This window comes from Gossypium hirsutum, chromosome A10 (genome assembly GCF_007990345.1).
Source record: "Gossypium hirsutum isolate 1008001.06 chromosome A10, Gossypium_hirsutum_v2.1, whole genome shotgun sequence".
Taxonomy (NCBI): Eukaryota; Viridiplantae; Streptophyta; class Magnoliopsida; order Malvales; family Malvaceae; genus Gossypium; species Gossypium hirsutum.
In genome coordinates this window covers 115601705-115616267 of record NC_053433.1, presented here as the reverse complement: position 1 = coordinate 115616267, position 14563 = coordinate 115601705, and the positions used below count along the sequence as shown (strand labels likewise).

General features: G+C 32.3%; 2 pseudogenes; both read left to right on the top strand.

Moving 5' to 3' along the window:
* Positions 1 to 8637: 8637 nt before the first annotated feature.
* LOC107951649 (7-deoxyloganetic acid glucosyl transferase-like) lies at positions 8638 to 10632 on the top strand (annotated as a pseudogene).
* Positions 10633 to 11622: 990 nt separating this feature from the next.
* LOC107951655 (7-deoxyloganetic acid glucosyl transferase-like) lies at positions 11623 to 13924 on the top strand (annotated as a pseudogene).
* The last annotated feature ends 639 nt before the right edge of the window (positions 13925 to 14563 follow it).

Sequence of the window (14563 nt, the reverse complement as noted above, 5' to 3'; positions counted from 1 at the left end):
CTTCTGGGAACCATACCCAAAATAAGTCAAAGTTCCATGTACCATTTTCCATTACCATCTCATTCACTTTACAATCAGAATAGATATTCACATGACTTGGGACATGATTAATTAAAGGTCCCACATTATGTACCCAAGCATTCTCCCAACAACGAACAGCCCGTCCATTACCCACTAACCAAATCATATTATTACACAGTAAAGGCCAAACATTGACCACAGATTTTCACATGAAGGAGCATCTATGTCTCATGATCCAATCCGGCATAATCTCATTAATTCCATACTTTTTTGTAATAACTCAAAATTTTCGGGCATCAAAAAAGTGAGTTGTCTGGTCTTCATTTTAGTAAAATAGATTCGTAAATATTTATTAAAAATATTTACGAAGTTAGTTGTGATTTTAATTAGGTTATGGTTAGGTAAATCAACTTAAAATAAGAGTAACTAGGAAAAATGATTAAATTGCAATAGAGGTGAAAGTTTAATTATAGATTAAAGAAAGTTAAAAGGACCAAATAGGGAATTATGCCATTTTCAACTATTGAGGCGGTTTACTATAGAAATATCAAAGATATTTTTTATTAAAATATATTATATTATATTATATTATATTATATTATATTATATTATATTATATTATATTATATTATATTATATTATAAACAAAAGAAAGAAAAGAAACATAAACAAAATAGCAAACAAAAACAGAGAAGAATAGGGAGAAAAACAAAGGAGGAAAGAAAAAAAGGGAAATTAGGGTTCCAAGCTAATTTGGTAAGTCAATTTAATTCATTTTCTTGTGATTTTTGAGTTTTTATGATCCTAGAACAAAATATTATTAGGTATATATTGAAATTTTGAAAGTTAGTAGATTTTTGGATATAGTTTATGTTGAATTAATTGATGAATTAAGGATTTAATTGATAGAAATTCTAAATTAGAATTGGAAAAAGGATTAAATTATGGAATAAGTTATAAGTTTTGTGTAATAAGGACTAAATTGTAAGAAATTTGAATTTAGGGTTTTGTGATGAAATTTGAGGGTTAAGTTAAGTTATAAGTAGAAATTAAGTGAAAATAAGGTATAGATTATGATAGAAATGAAAATAATTTTGGTTAGGGATTAAATTGAAATTAAGGTAAAAATTGAATAGAAAATTTAAATATTTGATGTGATTTGATGTTGTATTGATAATTTTAACTTATTTAATATTCATAGCTAACATCTGCTGGAGACATCGACCAAGAAAGGAAAGGAAAAGTCGACAATGAGTGATTCGAAATTACAGTTTGTATTACTATAATTCGAATTTAGTTATTATTTATTTTTGAATTTTAATTAACGTGTGTGGTAAGTGGAATTGAGGTAAGAAATGATATTGAATTGTGAATTATGTGAATATTTGAATATATATTGATTGGAAATTGAAAGTTATTTGAATTGAATTAAATAAGTTATTATGATACTGAATTGAAAATATGAGAATTTGTGATTGGTATGAATTTAATTGAAATTGAATTGAGAAAGTGAATTGGAAACCCTATTAACTAGTCAGGCTAAGTCAGATATAGTTGGCATGCCATAGGATTGGAAATGTTCAGGGATACTTCGACCTCGAGTCGATGAGGCACTATATGTGTCGTAATATTGCTTCGGATAATTCTGATGAGGCACTATGTGTCGTATTATTGCTTCAGATTAAATCCGATGAGGCACTATATGTTGTATTATTGCTTCGGATTAAATTTGATGAGGTACTAAGTACCGATTCACTTCGACAAGGCTGATGAGGCAAAAGGTGTTGTACTGGTGTGCTTGGTTGGATTCGTGTATCCGTCAAAGTCCGAGTTAAGTTAATAGGGGTAAATGAATTGGAATGAGATATTGAATTGATATGTGAAAACGAGATGTTTGAACCATAGGTTCATGGAATGGATTTTTGATATAGTGAAATAATGTATGAATCAAAATGGAAAAAAGTTATTTGAAATAGCTATTGTTAAGAAATGAAAGGTTAGTGCATATTTATTTATTTATTTTGCTTTTAAAATTTGTATTATAGTAATATCACTGAGTGTATATACTCAGTGTACGGTTGTTTCCGTGCACAAGTTAGTTGAAGTCAAAAGTTCCGGATCAGCACCCAAGCCAATCCCAAACTCAGCAAAGTGGTGATGTATATTCTCTTTTGTAAAATGGCATTTACCTAGGTTGATTGTATAGGTCATTTTGAAACATGTTTGTGAATGGTATTATAAATTAACCTTGGATGGTTATATACAATATAAATAAAAAGTTAAGATTATGAAATGGCATGTTTGGGTTATTTTGGTATGGTATTTGAATTGGATTGAATGAAATCAATTGAATTGATTTGGATAAACATATGATATATTTATGAAATGTATGTAAATTATCTGTTTAAATTTCATATTTGATTTGATATGTCAGGTAATACCTCATAACTCTATTTCGGCGACGGTTTAGGGTTAGGAGGTGTTACACTTTTCTCTGAGAACCCTAACCTATAAAGCTTCAGCCTTGGTGATAAGACTGTAACTAATTTTCATCATGAAGGTTTTATTTTGATCGCATAGACAATGAAACCCAAGACCTCCACGTGATCTAGGTTCGCAAATGGAATCCCACCCAACTAAAGTCATTTTCTTTTTTCCATCAAAAGCACCCCAGATGAATTGCCTTATCATTTATTTGATTAAATCACAAATGCCCTTCGGAATCAAAATAGATTGCATGAGATAGCTCAGAATATTCAACAGAACTGTTTGTGCTAGTGACCCTCCCTGCAAAAGAAAGCTTTTTAACGTCCCAGCTAGATAAGCGATTACGAACTCTTTCCACTAAGAAATCCAAAGTGCTTTTTGTAACTCTTTGATAAAAAAAGAGAGACTCCTAAATAATGCCCCATATCATTAACTTCTTGGAAACCAAAGATACTATTAACTCCCCTCTTTAAATATTCCTTAAACTAGCAGAGTAAAAGACATTAGTCTTCCTAGCATTGGCATTATGACCAGAAAGCTCACAAAAGTTATCCAAAATTTTTTTAAGAAAACCACTGTGCTCCAAATTAGCTCTATTAAAAGTCACTAAATCATCTGTAAAGAAAAGATAGAGTTTTGGCCCTACAAGTTATAATCGAATAAGGCTCCACTCTTCTGACAAAATAGTCGAATGAAAGCGATGCCCCAACCACTATATGCAAACGATGAAAAGGAATGAAGACAGGGGGCAGCCTTGAGGAATTCCCCTTACAGGCTTGAATTTGGAAGTTAGAGCTCCGTTCCACAAAACCTACATGGTAGACGTCGAAATAACATTCATAATAACATGAATAAAATAATAAGAAATACATGCTACATGGAGTGAAGCGTCTACGATCATAAGCTTTCTCCAAATCAATATGGATAACCATTTATGGAGATTCTTCTTAGTTTTCATAGAGTGTAAGACTTCCTATGCAATGACTATATTATCAATGATATTTCTTCCCACTATAAATCTCGCTTGTTCTTGACCAATAATCTTCGGAAATATGCTTTTAAACTTGTTTGCAATGACCTTCATTACCAACTTATAGTAAAGATTAATGGGTCTAAACTGCGAGAAATTTTCAAGATTTGGAACTTTAGGGATTAAGACAATAAGAGTGTTATTAAACTTTGAGTCAATAATTCCACCTTCAAAAATCTTCCTCACCTACTCACAGATAGCTCATCCTATATTATCCCACTGAGTCTGAAAGAACAATTATCCCACTGAAAATGACCACTTCCTAAAGCTTTCAGTTAAGCCATATTAAAAAGGGTCATCTTGATTTCTTCATTAGAAATAGCCCTCCCAAGGAAATCAATATCCTCTTGGTTAATATTCGGAAACCCACTTAAACGTAAATTCCTTACCGGGCCAAGAGCCTTCCACAAAGATTCTGAAAGAATTTAACTACTTATGTTTTAAGGACAACAGTTTCAAAGATCCACCACCCATCTAAATTACATAAAGCAGTAATTCTATTGAAATTTCTTCCCTAAATTGTACGTTTGTGAAAATACTTGTTGTTATGATCCCCCAGTTTTTACCATTCGCATCTCAATTTTTGTTTCCAAGGTATCTCCTCATGATAAAGAATATTTTCAATCTCTCCCTGGACCTCCAATTTACACTAGGCCAGATAATTAGTACCAAACAGGTCCATCGCTCGTTATAAATTAGAGAGCTTATGGGTTAACTAAATTTTCTGGTGATTTTATATGGCCATAAATGCATTTATTCCAATATTTGAGTTTATCAATGAAACCAGCTATCGTACTTGGCATATCTCCATAAAAAATCCAATTATCTTTTACAAATTTTAAAAAATTTGGGTGCTTCAACCATCTAGCTAAAAATTGAAAGGCCGGTAGAGATTAAAGTCTAGACAAAGTTTTAGAAAGAGAGGCTTATGATCTGATTTAATTCTGTGTAGGTGAGTAACCAAGCAGTTTGGAAAGGACTCCGTCCAAGCTTCATTACCCAAAGCCCTATCCAATCTCTCAAAAAGATTACCCCAATGCCAAGTATAAGGATGGCCCTAAAAGCCCAAATCAAGAAGTTGAGCCTTATCCATAAAATCACCAAAAAGCGAGCATCTGTATCCTTTCAAATGAACGCCTTTTTTTCTTCCGAAAAAAGAATGGCATTAAAATCACCAATGGCCAGCCAAGGATAATGCCCACACAGAATAGAAAGACTTAAATCTCTCCACAATTCTTTCTTTTTCTATCTATCAAGACTGTCATAAACAAAGACAATAAATATGAGTTGGGATTAGAGAAAAGAACGAATACGAGCCAGAATAAATTGAGGTTGATGACCAACCACCTCTAGATCAATTGAATTTTTCCAACCTAACCAAATACCATCAGAAAAGCTAATCGCTTCCACTCAATGGGATTTTTCAAAACCCAATTTAGCAATGATAGCATTAGCTTTAGCCCCACTAGCTCTAAGCTGAAAAAGGTTGACAATATATGGCTTATAATGACTATTATATTCATAGGAATTTATCATTTGCACACCCCTGCACAATCCATGATAGGATAGAAAAAATCATAATAAAAAATTATTAAAAAAAGGGAAAAATAACTTACCTTAGTGACGACCGGTTACAGAATTATCCAATCGCTCTCTTTTTTCCAACGACACGTCTTTAACCAGTTGCAGCTTGCCCACTCCTCCATAGATAAGTTGCTTCGTCCCTTCACTTTGGACCACGAAATAAATCCCTCTCTGACCTTGTTTTTCCTTTAGATTGTACATATACTTTAATAGTGAGACATCAAGCTATATGTCCCTTTGCCCATATTTGATTATGAATCCAATTATCAACTACCAAGAGCTTCCAACTAGCTAGCTGGATGCCAACAATTAGAATTTAGCAAGTTCATGACAAACTGGTGAAGAAGCAAGAGAAACCATGCCTCTAACAAATACAATGGCAGATAGAATCTTGGCATTCCCCCTTTGTAGTTTGGCCTAAGCATGAAGCTCAAATAATGCTTCTTATCCAAAACGCTAAATTCATATTTATGATTGTTTTGAATAAGCCCTCTGCACCTTAACACCCTCTGTATTTCCCGCTCTATGGTAATACACATATACTCTCCACGTGCAACCATCTTATCTACAACCATCTACTCTTCAAGGATTTTCCCTTTATTACTCTAAATCATTGCAATTCCCCTAAGAACCATTGTCGTTCCCTTATTTTCGACGGTGAAACTCTACCCACTATTCCTCATCTCCTTGCTAGTCTAACCATGTTTAACTTGTCGAAACGGCAAAAATGACGATGAAAAGTTAAAAATTTCAAATTGAAACCACCGAAAAGGAACTTCAAATAGCATAATAGCAAGAAAACTTTGAAACCCTAAAATGACAAAAGTAATTTCAAAGAAGATAGCAAACCAGATTTATAGAACTCTTGAGCATACTTAAACGCACCGTTTTGAGAAAAATAGCCATAAACATGTCATATAGCCACTTGTGTAGTGTCAAATGCTCCATATCATGGCCACTTTTCTTAAAAAAACTATGTATATATGACAGTTACTCTAGAATAACTCTAGTGCTTCTTTGTCTTCTCTGATAGAGTAAGTTATTTCCCACCATCAGATGCTTAATTAAAATAATGTCTCACGGAATGCTATTTTGTAACCTTCCATTCGACTTAGAAGGGTAATTGCTATACTCCTTCACCATTCAAACACGTGTCAGCATCAGAAGTAGCATTGACCTCACTGATGACCCCATCTGAAACTGTGCCTTGACAGACTACCCACTTGGATTAAGGTAGTAATAACATCTTGCGCCCTTGACCACTCGTTCTCAACACTCTTGGGTAAGGCCATCCACTCCCTTCAAAAAGGACCAGCCACCTGCTTTTTAGGTCCTCAAATGTGAATACGATTATGTGGGAACCACTTGAGTGTAACAACCTCGAACTAATTAAAGGAATAACGAAATGGACCCCACGATACACGTCATACACACACATTGTGTGAAGATAACTTTCCTCATAGCAATCTACTACGTCACACTAATGAATAATGGCCTATCCATATTTCAAATAGGCCTAATTTTTTTTGTCCAAGCTCATTTTGAGTCTTAATATTCTTGTTGAACCTTCTTAAATTTTGGAGGATCTTCAAGTTGGACAAATAATTTGGCTCTTGAACATGTATATTTGAATCTAACTTTTTTTTTAATTATACAATACTTATTATATGATTTATATATACAAAGATAAATATAAAGCCTTAATTAATAAAAAAAACTTAATGATTTGATTTAATATTTTAGATTTCACTCAAAAATCATATTGTCAAAACTCAATCTACAGCTTTTTTATAAAAATAACTCAAATAATTTAATTAATTATCAAAATGACCCAGCTTTTTAATTAAGTACAAGAATGACTTGAAATCTACAGTAAAAGTTGGTAGAGCCAAATGATTTGATGCCACCAACATGCCACGTCAGTAGGGAGCATAAAAAAATTAATTTTTTGGCGAAGCCATGAAGAATGGCGTCACATGTATAAAGACTAGAGAAATACTTAAATTTCTGAAAATATGAAGAGACTTAAAAAAAATTAATCATTTTCTGGTGAAGCCAATTAATATGGCACCACCAGATTCCCCTACTACCATGTTAGTTTCTTTCTTTTTTATACTTTTTTTACTATTTTGACTTTTTTGACTTTTTTATGTTTTGTATTTTATGTTTATTTATTTATTTATTATTATTAACTTTAAAAAATTTGAAATATATATTTGAAATATTTTATTAATATATATTTTTGTAAATTTTAAATATATATTTTGAAATTACTTTTTAAAATTTTAAATATTATTTTTTAAATATTAAATATATTTTTTAATAATATAAAATATTTAAATATTTTAAACTATCAAATTTGTTATTAGTTTTATAATATTTTAAATATTATTTAATTTGTTTTATAATATTTTAAATTATAATTTTAAATTATCTTTAAAATTTAAAAAACCGTTTGAATATATTTCAATTCTTTTAAAATTAATCATAAAAAAAAAGTAGCAGCAGTGTCAGGGAATCTGGTGGCGCCTGGTTAATTTCTTTTAAGTCCCTTCGTATCTTTAAAAATAATTTAAAAATCATAATTTAAAATATTATAAAATAAATTAAATAATATTTAAAATATTATAAAACTAATAACAAATTATTATAAAACTAATAATAAATTTGAAAGTTTAAAATATTTAAATATTTTATATTATTAAAAAATATATTTAATATTTAAAAAATAATATTTAAAATTTAAGAAAATTTAAAAAATAATATTTAAAATTTTAAAAAGTAATTTCAAAATATATATTTAAAATTTACAAAAATATATATATTAATAAAATATTTCAAATATATATTTCAAATTTTTAAAGTTAATAATAATAAATAAATAAACATAAAAGACAAAACATAAATAAACATAAAAGACAAACATAGCTCCATATTAGAAAATGGTTAATTTTTTTTAAGTCCCCCCACATTTTTAGAAATTTCAGTATCACCCTAGTATTTATAGAATGGTGCCACCAAAAAATTAATTTTTTTTATATTCGCTGCTGACGTGACATGTTGGTGGAGCCAAATGATTTGGCTCCACCAACTTTTACTATAGATTTCAGGTCATTCTTGTACTTAATTAAAAAGATAAATCATTTTGATAATTAATTAAATTATTTAAGTTATTTTTATAAAAAAAAACCCTCAATCTACTAAGCTAGTATAAGGCACTCTTCAATAATTTTTTTTTTAATTTTGGTTCTTTTACGAGTAATATATAAACTAATAAATAAATTAGGAAAGAACACTTATTAGTAAAAGGAGCATGCTTTACAATTTAAAAATATACATATGTGGCATTGTTTTGTTTTGGGACACAGATGGGGCACTGGTTGGGGGCAGAGGATTTCCCTCCCAATTTCCCATGTATAATTTTGTATTTCATACCATCAATAATTGAATAAATTTATTTAATTAAATAATTTAATTGATTCGAAAATTTTTCACTCAATCTACTCGATGGAATACTCACTTCTACCTTATCGATGGCCTAGAATGGCCTAGAAGACATAGTTTGGCCATTATCTAGCTCCCAAAACCTTCGTTGTTGAGCTCCTAAATCTCAAAAAACCCCTCAAACAGATCCTGAAATTAGATGGAAAAGGATCGGTCCTTACAACCTCCTCCTCCACATGTTCTCGTCTTGCCCTTCCCATTACAAGGCCATATAAACTCTATGATTAAGCTAGCTGAACTGCTGGCCCTCGCCGGCTTCAAGCTCACTTTCCTCAACTCCCACTACAACCATGAACGCTTGGTCAAGTTCAACAACATTGCTGCCCACTTTGAAAGATACCAAGGGTTCGAATTCAAGACCATAACCGATGGTCTCCCTCTTGATCATCCCAGGTCTGGGAATTGGTTCCTTGATATGTACGAAGAGGCCCTGGAAATGAAAATGAAGCCAGGTTTGAGAGAGATGCTTGAAAATATCAGCCCACCAGTGGATTGCATAATTGCAGATGGGTTTTAGGCTTTGCTATTGATGTTGCAAAGGAGCTTGAAATCCCCATTATTTATTTTCGTACCAGCAGTCCTTGTAGTTTCTGGGTTTATTATTCCATCCCTGATATAATCCAAGCTGGGGAGCTTCCTATCAAAGGTAAATTAACTTCTTTTTTATCAACTTTGTTTTCGTTTCAACCATGTTTAGAACTGTTTTTAGTTCTGTGGAGGGCATTCGCTCCATAATGAGAAGTTAATGAAATGTCAATAGCTGAGCAATCAACCCGACCCCAACAATTGATAGTATTGTTCTCGTCATCCGTGGAGAGCCATGTACGACTCACAAAAGAGGGCACTTCCTAAATTAAACTTTTAATGTTATTTATTATACATGATGACACTAGTAACTAGGCTTTTGTTAAACTATTAAAGGAAGTGAGGATATGAACCGGTTGTTAACAACAGTGCCAGGCATGGAAACTTATCTTCGATGTCGAGATCTTCCTAGTTTTTGTCGAGAAACTGATATTGAAGATTCAATTATCAAACTTTATGTAAAACAGACACAAAAGAGCTCTCAAGCTGATGCCTTGATACTCAACACCGCCGAAGAGCTCGATGGGCCTATACTATCTCAAATACGCACCAAATGCCCTCGTGTCTATGCCATTGGACCCTTACATGCTCAATTAAACACTAGACTCAAGGCAAAACATGGAGAATCATATGATCACTTCTCGAACACCCTTTGGGAAGTGGATAAAAGCTGCATCTTTTGGCTCGATAAGCAACCAAATCGATCTGTTATTTATGTAAGTTTTGGTAGCATAACGAGCACGTCAAGGGAGCAACTTGTAGAGCTTTGGTATGGACTTCTTAACAGTAAAACGAAGTTCTTGCTTGTTGTAAGGCCGAATTCTGTGATTGGAAAAGATGGTGAAGGGGAGGATGTTGTAGTGGAGCTTATGGAGAAGAGTAAGGATCAAGGTTACATAGTAAATTGGGCACCACAAGAGGCGGTTTTGAACCACCCAGCCGTTGGCGGGTTCTTTACGCATAATGGATGGAACTCGACTTTGGAGAGCATCGTCGCAGGGGTGCCTATGATTTGCTGGCCTTACTTTGCTGACCAACAAGTGAATAGTAGGGTTGTGAGTGAGGTATGGAAAATAGGGTTGGATATGAAGGATATATGTGATAAAAAGATAGTGGAGAAAATGGTGAAAGATGTGATGGTGGATCAAAAGGAGGAGTTTGTACAATCGGCAGCCGAAATGGCTAAGGTAACGAATCAAAGTGTTAATGTTGGTGGGTCTTCTTATAGTAATTTGGATCATTTAATTGAAGATATTAGAATAATGAGCTTGAAAACCCCAAAAACTATGATAGTTTCTTAAGGAATGAATTTATCTCAATATGAATTTATTCATAGAAGTTAGCAGTAACTGCTAAAATTTTGTTTCAATCAAATACCTTCATATGGTACCAAAAAAATGAGAGGTCTTCGGTTTAGTTTTTTTTTTTATTGTAATATCTCTTTAAATTAAATAATTGAAACGTATTAAAAATCTTTAAAATATCCATGCTTGATTGAATATATTCACCAATTATAATAACGAAATCTATTGTTTACCCTTAAAAAGATGTATAAAAATAGTTACTTAAATTCATAAAAATAGTTACTTAAATTCGATTAAAAAGAGACAGTTAAAATTTCAAAAGCTCTCTTTTACTCTCTCTTTTACAGTTCAAATTTTTTTTTGAAATAGCTTTAGACGTCACGAATATGAGAACTAAAATTCAACTAACCTTTTTCTTCGATCTCTGACACTGGCCGTCAGATCGAATTGGATCTAAAATATGTTTAAATTGTTGCTTGGAGCACACTTGTAGAACTTAAAAAAAAAAACTTAACAGCCCAATGACTTAAATAAAACTTTTGAATATTTCAATGACTTAAATGAAATGTTTCAAATAATTCAATGACCAAAATAAAAATTTACCCATAATTTAATAACTAATGATATAGTTTACCCATAAAAAAATACTTTAAAGCAATAAGCATACAAAAAGAGAACTCATCTTCAATAGTAGCACCAATACACTCCCCTCATTGAACTTGTGTAATTTGGCCTCAATTTCTTTAATTAGAGTACCTCTTTAAACAACTAAGTGAATTATACTAATAACTCTTCAAAATTATCCTTAGTTAAATATAATGACAAATAAATCAAGGAAATTAATTAAGATGGTAAAGGCCTTTCTTACATTAATAAATGATCGAGAATTTAATCTTTGTGGTCAGTATTTACCTCTTAATGGGCCTAAAGAACGTATAGAATTAATTATTGAGTTAACTAAGGTAAATATTTGCTAATAAATCAAAAGGTTAATTGTGATGATGTTAATATTGAATGGTCAAATTAGTAATAGTATTGTTTTTATCCATAAATTCCTACTTTTTGACTTAAATTTCTCCTATCCGTGTCCTAACAGACATTGTTGACCATTCAACAGCAGCCCCCCAAAACACTGATCTTTAAAGCACTTAAAAACTCAAAATCCCCGTCAAAAAACCAATCCTGTAATTTACATGGAAATGGATTCTCCTTCACAATGTCGTCCTCCACATGTTGTCATCTTCCCTCTCCCATTACAAGGCCATATAAACTCCATGATTAAGCTAGCTGAACTATTAGCCCTCGCCGTTTCAAGCTCACTTTCCTCAATTCCCACCATAACCATGAACGCCTGATCAAGTTCACCAACATTGTTGCCTATTTTAAAAGATACCCAGGGTTCGAACTCAAGACCATAACCGATGGTCTCCCTCTTGATCATCCCAGATCAGGGAATTGGTTCCTTGAGACGTATGAAGAAGCCATTGTAATGAAAATCAAGCAGAGTTTTAGAGAGATGATGATTAATAGCAACCCACCGGTAGATTGTGTAATTGCAGATGGGTTTTCTGGGTATGCTATTGATGTTGCGAATGAGCTTGGTATCCCCATCATTGGTTTTCGTACCAGCAGTCCTCGTAGTTTCTGGGTTTATTATTCTATTACTGATATAATCAAAGCTGGGGAGCTTCCTATCAGAGGTAAAATCAACCTTCTTTTTTTTATCAAATTTGTTTTCATTTCAATGATGTTGACTACTGTTTCTAATCTAGAATAGTTGGAACCATAATCCCAAAGTATCTAAATCTAATTTAAAGCTAATTAGTAAGAATGGCATGGTAATCAATTGGATAATTTGGGTCACTCTTGGTTGGATTAATTTGTATTTTAAGATTGTTGATTCATTTCGAATTTGGATATTTTAATTTGGGTTATTTTGAATTTGAGTGATTTAGAATTTGAGTCATTCGGGTTTAACTCTTAAGCTCATGTCATTGTTGATTTCAAATCCAAATCATTCTGGATTTACAGTAAGGTTTTCGAGTTGGGTTTGTTTTGGTTTTCGAGTTGGGTTTGTTTTGGTTTTTCTTCATTTAGATTTAGTTTTTGAATTCAAGTCATTTTGAATTATTTGTTCTGAGTCATTTCAAATTTGAATTATTTTTAATATGAGAAATAAAAGGTTTGAATCATTCAGGTTTACAGTAAGGTTTTTTAGGTTGGGTCTAGTTCTTGTCTACACTGGAATGATTGATCTCTAAAACAAGTTTTAAATGTCAATGCCTATACATAAGCTTGCTTAGGTTGATGGGTTTTTGTTAAAATATGAAAGGAAGTGAAGACATGGACAGGTTGATAACAACAGTGCCAGGCATGGAAACTTATCTTCGATGTCAAGATCTTCCTAGTTTTTGTCGAAAACCAGACATTGAAGATTCAACTGTTCAACTTATTGTTAAACAAACACGAAAAAGTACTCAAGCCGATGCCTTGATATTCAACACCACTGACGAGCTCGACGAACCTATACTATCTCAAATACGCACTAAATGCGCTAACATCTACCCCATTGGACCCTTACATGCTCAATTAAACACAAGACTCAAGGCAAAACATGGAGAATCATTTGATCAATTTTCGAATACCCTTCGGGAAGAGGATAAAAGCTGCATTCCTTGGCTCGATAAGCAACCAAATCGATCTGTTATCTACGTAAGTTTCGGTAGCATTACAAGCACGTCAAGGGATCAACTCGTAGAGCTTTGGTATGGACTTCTTAACAGTAAAACGAAGTTCTTGTTTGTTGTAAGGCCAGATTCCGTGATTGGAAAAGATGGTGAAGGGGAGGATTTTGTAAAAGAGCTAATGGAGAAGAGTAAGGATCGAGGCTACATTGTCGATTGGGCGCCGCAAGAGGTGGTCTTGAACCACCAGGCAGTTGGTGGGTTCCTGACGCATAGTGGGTGGAACTCAACTTTGGAGAGCATCGTTGCCGGGGTGCCTATGGTTTGTTGGCCGTACTTTGCCGATCAACAAGTGACTAGTAGGGTTGTGAGTACGGTGTGGAAAATAGGGTTGGATATGAAGGATGTAAGTGATAGGAAGATAGTGGAGAAAATGGTGAACGATGTGATGGTGGATCAAAAGGAGTTCGTGAATTCGGCAACAGACATGGCTAAGGTAATCAATCAATGTGTTAGTATTGGTGGGTCTTCTTCTAACAATTTGGACCGTCTAATTGAAGATATTAGAATGAAGAGATTGAAAACCACAAAACGATTATAGTTTCGTAAGGAAAGAATTTACTTAAAAATATGTTTGAGGGGTGTTTTAATGTGATTTATGTTCTTCTATCAAAATTTAAAGGCAACGAATCATATATATATATATAAACTTCACTTTATCTGTTTATGCTGTCTCATGCGCGGGTTTTTTTACTTGGGGATAATGATTAATTTAGTTTTCAATGTTAATTTTTTTTTTTTCAATTTGACATTATCTTTATTCTTATTTTTAAGTTAAATTTAACCCTTAACCTTTTAAAAAATTTAAATTATTTTTTTTAATAATGTTGTTGTAGCGACCTAAACTTAGATGGCAATTTAGATGTAATTCATACGAACATGTACATCAGGGGCGAAGCCAGAACAATCTTTTAGAGAGTCGAATGAAATTTTAATTTTTTATAGTCTATATCTTTATAACTTTTAAAGGATTAAATCTAATTTTTATAATTTTAAGAGGGCCAAAGTACAATTTCACTTTTACTAATTTAAAATTTTTAAAAAAATTTAAGAGTTTTAATAATAATTTTACATTTTAAGGGGGATCGGGGTCCATGCTAGCCCCCTCTAGATTTGCCATTTCATGGCACTATTTGTTTTATATGCTACGTCAACAAAATAACTTAAAATTTATAAAAATACTCAAAATTCAAAAGAATTTATAAAAAAATTCATAAAATTCAAGGAAAAATTAGTATTAAGTACATGTGGATTATCATGCAGATTTTCATGTTTAAAATTTTAACATTTTACTCAGTATTTTT